Source organism: Pygocentrus nattereri, chromosome 13 (genome assembly GCF_015220715.1).
Source record: "Pygocentrus nattereri isolate fPygNat1 chromosome 13, fPygNat1.pri, whole genome shotgun sequence".
Taxonomy (NCBI): domain Eukaryota; kingdom Metazoa; phylum Chordata; class Actinopteri; order Characiformes; family Serrasalmidae; genus Pygocentrus; species Pygocentrus nattereri.
The window spans coordinates 39420576-39426575 of record NC_051223.1 but is presented as its reverse complement, the minus strand read 5'-3'; positions in this window follow the sequence as shown (position 1 = coordinate 39426575).

Here is a 6000-nt window from a genome sequence, read left to right as displayed (position 1 = left end):
CAAAAAAGATTCTTCTATTGTTACACACTTAAAAATAACGGTTCTTCAAGGGTTCTTTAGTAAAGAAAATGGTTCTGTATAGAACCATGAACACTCAAAGAACCTTTTGCATGATTAAAGGTTTTTAAAGGGATTAAAGTAAAACCCTCACCGATTATTTGGCTTAATTTGAAATCTTTTTCTGGGTTTGGTTTTATTTTCCTTCTATTTTGAAATGGATCGTCTTGCAGAACAAATTCTAGCCTCAAACCATGGACCTGTTCGGTATGTCTGATAGTCTTGATTATGTGGTTTCTGACACTGTGTGACTCACTATTATCTACAAACATGGACGGAAAATGATCAGCATAGTGAAAAACAGTAGCAGCCAATTTGAAACCTGTATTTTGTTGTGCTTTTGTTCTTGTAGCTAGAGAAGCAAACCTCAGACACCAAACATGCCTCGGCCAATCCACTACATTAGAAGTGACTTTTTATGACGTGAGGGAAGCACCATGCATTTTTTATTAACTGTGCACTTGAGCCAGATTAGACCTTGTCAAAATCAATGAGGCCTGAAATATTGTCCACAAATAATTCGAAATATTAAATTGTCAAAATATAAAAAAATACATTAATGTAGAGCAACAAGTTGAACTGAACATCTTGCTGGAGTGCATGTATACTGGTATCTCTGCACATACAACTGTGAACATGATATTACCATATGGTAACATCATATTAAAGCAACCGCCTAGAAATACCCTAGAAACCACCTAGCAACACCCTAGCAATGACCTGGAATACCAATGCAACCACCTAGCAACCACCTGTGTTATATTATCAACCGCCTAGCACCACTTAGGATGCCATAGCAACCACCTAGCAACACCCTAGCAACCATGAGCAACACCCTGGCAACCACCTAGCAACCACCTGGGATACCATAGCAACCATCAAGCATCACCCTATTAGGCATCTAGCAACACCCTAGCAACCACCTGAGATACCTTAGCATCCACCTACAATACCATAGTAGCTGTTCAACAAGATCCTCGCAACCACTTAACAAGGCCCTAGCAATCACTTGGGATACCTTAGCAACCAGTAATGCAACCACCTAAAACCAGTAACTGTTTGACAACACCCTAACAACCACTTAGCAGCTGCTTAAGCTTCGCCATCACTTTGCACTTTCTTTGGGAAATCACTTTTCTAGCTTTAATATTTTCATTTTTTCCTCATTTTTAATTATAAGAAAACCTATAAATAAAGACACAAATAAAAAAAGAAATAATAAATAGTTGAAGCAAACCCTTTGACAGATCAGATATTGTGATGTGCTGGACAGCGCGAGTGATGGGCAGTGATGATTTAGTGCCAATACTTGTTCCAGTTCCTGATCCTGCTGCATGATTATGCACTCGCACGTCCAGAGATGAGGCACGTCTGATGTGGCCGTCAGCGTGGAGATTCATCCAAGTGATTGATTCCTGAAGGAGAGAGATGGAGCAAAGCCACTAAACTCTCTCCAGCACTGCGGCACCATCACTCAGCCTGCTGACCGCCTCTCACTCTCCCCCTAATCCTTCTCAATCCCTCGTTCTGTTCTCCTGACCCTGCGGGACACCTGCAGTGTACACACCGTTAAACCCTCTACTTACACTGGCTTTAATTATTCCTCACATGTAGCTCACAGAAACACGCTGAGAACCCAATAAAGAGTGCAGGTTCTCATCTTCCAGTCCACACCGCATGAGTGTCTGTGAGTGCAGGAGAAGATCATTCATTAGGACTTAAATTTGACAGAACTTCTTAAATACACGCTTAAAAAAGATGGTTCTTCAAGTGTTCTTTAGTACATAGAACCATAAACACTTCAAGAAGCATTTGCATGCTGAAATGGTTCTTTGTATTGATGGAAAGTGTGTTGTTTAGGGTTATAGAAAGCATCAAAAAGGGTCTGCTACTGTTACAATGAGAAGTTTCTAAGAAGAGAAGAACCCTTTTTGGTGCAATACAGAACCCTTTTCAAAAAAGTTCTATGTAGAGCCATCTACAGCACATTCTTCATCAATCTGAAGAACCGTTTCATGATGCAAGCAATCCTTTAATGATGCAAAGAAATGGTATTTCAAGGGTTCTTCAGTAAAGAAAATGGTTCTATATAGAACCATGAACATTCAAAGAGCCCTTTGCATGTGTAAAAGTTTTTTGGATTGTGCATGAATGTGCTAAAGTTGGTTCTATAGCATTGTTCTGGAACCTTTTGCACAGGGTTCTATACAGCAACTAAGAGGGTTCTTATATTGTTACAAGCTTGACGACATAACAATAAAAGAACCGTTTGGGTGCTATAAACTATAAAGTACCCTGTCCTTCAGTGGTCAGAACCCCCATGGACTCTCACAGAGCAGGTACTGTTTGGGTGGTGGGTCATTCTCAGCACTGCAGTAACACTGATGTGGTGGTGGTGTGTTGTGCTGGTACAAGTGGATCAGACACAGCAGTGCTGCTGGAGTTTTTAAACCCTGTGTCCACTCACTGTCCACTCTGTTAGACACTCCTACCTCGTCGGTCCACCTTGTAGATGTAAAGTCAGAGACGACAGCTCATCTGCTGCTGCACAGTTTGTGTTGGTCATCCTCTAGTCCTTCATCAGTGGTCACAGGACGCTGCCCACAGGACGCTGCCCACAGGACGCTGTTGGCTGGATATTTTTGGTTGGTGGACTGATCTCAGTCCAGCAGTGACACTGAGGTGTTTAAAAACTCCAGCAGCACTGCTGTGTCTGATCCACTCAGACCAGCGCAACACACCACCACCACCACATCAGTGTTACTGCAGTGCTGAGAATGACCCACCACCCAAACAGTACCTGCTCTGTGAGGGTCCATGGGGGTCCTGACCACTGAAGAACAGGGTAACAGAGTATCAGAGAAACAGATGGACTACAGTCTGTAACTGTAGAACTACAGAGTGCAGCTATACAGTAAGTGGAGCTGATGGACAGTGAGCGTAGAAACAAGGAGGTGGTCAGAATGTTACGCCTGACCGGTGAACAACATTCTCAATCAAGCTGAGAAGCCACTTCAGCATGCAGTTTGAGTGTTCATGGTTCTATATGCTAAATAACTCTTGAAGAACCTTCTTTGTGAGTTAAGCCACAACAATCGACCTTCATTAAATCAATAATAAAATATCTCCTCTTCTACATCACAGACACAAACATGCCATTAGGGTGGAAATCTTAGAATCTGCACTTTAAGCGCAATTTCTCTTTGTTTTGAATGTAAATGTAATTTGTTACACAATGACGGAACCATGTAGTGAAATTTAAACAATAAAGATGCTGTAAATCATTAGAGTATTAGAGTGCAGTGGTGTTTAGACTCAGCTGTTTGAGAGAGGGAGAGAATGAGGGAGTTCTGGATGAGGGTTGTGGTCAAGGATGATAAGAGGTTGAGGTCAGAGATTTGGTAAAACCTCCTGACATAGTTCTGTATTCAGATATCAAACACCTGCTCCACACTGAGCGCGTTTACATGCACTCAAAAAATCCAATAATTGCAGAAAATCTGACTTCAGTAATCCTCTGAAAAGAACTCAACACACAGCCACTAATGTCTAAACAGCTGGAGACACAGAGTCCACGTCACATGACCAGATTGTGCCCAATTCTGTCGTTGTCCCTCCCTTACAAGGTTCCAGGTGTGAATGGGGAGCAGGGCTGTTAAATTTGATGTTTTGGGTACAATTCGCTCACACTGGCCACTGGATGTTCAACACGGCACCTCATGGTAAAGAATCTCTGAGGATGTGAGAAACAGAATTGTTGCTCTCCACAAAGACGCCACGGCTATAAGAAGACTGCTAACACCCTGAAACTGAGCTACAGCATGGTGGCCAAGGTCATACAGCGGTTTTCCAGGACAGGTTCCACTCGGAACAGGCCTTGCCAGGGTCGACCAAAGACATTGAGTCCACGTGGTCAGCATCATGTTCAGAGGTTTTCTTAAAAAAATAGATGCATGACTGCTGCCAGCATTGCTGCAGAGGTTGAAGAAGTGGGAGGTCAGCCTGCCAGTGCTCAGACCATACGCCGCACTATGCGTCACCTCAGTCTGCACGCCCGCCGTCTCAGAAGGAAGCCTCTTCTGAAGCTGATGCACAGAAACAGTTTGCTGAAGACAAGCAGTCCAAGAATATGGATTACTAGAACTGTGTCCTGTGGTTTGATGAGACCAAGATGAACTTGTTTGGCTCAGATGGTGTCCAGCATGTGTGCTGAGGAGTACCAAGACAACTGTCTCTTGCCTGCAGTCAAGCATGGTGGTGGTAGTATCGTGGTCTGGGGCTGCATGAGTGCTGCTGGCACTGGGGAGCTGCAGTTCATTGAGGGAAACATGAATTCCAACATGTACTGTGACCTTCTGAAGCAGAGCACGATCCCCTCCCTTCAGAAACTGTGATGCATGGCAGTTTTCCAACATGATAACGACCCCAAACAGACCTCCAATATATATATATACAAAACCATTTCACCATGCAAGGAACTCTTTAAGTATTCAAAAGGACAACTGTCCTTACTAAGGAAACCCTTGAGGAACAAAGTTTCTTTAAGTGTACCAGATGTGAGTTTGATTGCAAAGATACACAAAATGATAAATATGATGGTGAAATTTCTGTGTGAATATTTTAAAGACTGGATTTGATGGTACAGATCTTTGAGGAATAAAGGCTAGTTGTCCAAAACAGACATCAAAACCGGCCTTGATCTACTCCAAGCCTTTGGTGTGGCCTTCAACACCAACACACTGAAACTAGAAATGACTGGAAATCTGTGAGTTGATCTCAAACAAGCTGTGCATGTCAGTGTTTCTGAACTAGCAGCACTGGAAAAGTGTGAATAATTCCTACATTTCCTCTGGGAAAAGTGAATGTGATGTAAAACTCCTATAAGGGACACAGGATGATCTTAACTTCTTAAATGCTCAAGGTCCACCTGCAGGCCCAAAGTTTTATTAGACACATCTATAAACTAAGAATATCTTATCAGCTCCACTTATTGTATAGCTGCTCTCTGTAGTTCTACAGTTACAGACTGGAGTCCATCTGTTTCTCTGATACTCTGTTACCCTGTTCTTCAGTGGTCAGGACCCCCATGGACCCTCACAGAGCAGGTACTGGTGGTGGTGGGTTAGTGTGTGTCGTGCTGGTGTGAGTGGATCAGCCACAGTTTTTAAATACCTCAGTGTCTTTACATCTACAAGGTGGACAGACAAGGTAGGAGTGGTCATAGGCACTAATGCATCCCCTGACCATCAGAGATGCAGACTTTTGAACTGTGCGTTGATAACAAGCTGAATAGTTCGTCTCTTCTTGAGTCTGCAGGACACGGCGTCCGTGGTTTCCAAAAGAATTTCAAATTTTGATTCATTTGACCTCAGAACAGTTTTCCATTTTGCCTGATTTCTCTGAATTCTCTGAATCTTTGGATGATATTATGTACTGTAGATGGTGAGATTTCCAAAGTCTTTGCAATTTTATGTTGAAGAACATTTTTCAAAATTGTTCAGACAGTTTTTCACAGATTGGTGAACCTCTGCCCATCTCTAAAATGCTATTTTCATATGCAGTCATGTGAGTTATTTCCAAATTGCTCCTCCAGCTTTTTTTATATTAATACCACATACTTTTCCACTCTTTTGCTGCCTCTGTCCCGACTTTTTTTTAGATGCGTTGCCACCATCAAGTTCTCAATGAGTTAATGTTTTTCATGAAATGGTCTCACTTTCAACACCTGATATGTGTTCTGTGTTCTGTTATGAATAAAATATGGGTCTATAAGATTTACAAATCATTGCGTCCCAAATTTTTTGGAATAGGGGTTTTAATTTTATTAAATAAAATTATTCCGCTGTATTGTACGACAGCATTTTAGGGCCGCTGTTAATAAAAATGAAAACAGTAGTCTTCCAGAATAAAACTGTAATATTTTGAGAAAAAAGTCATAATATT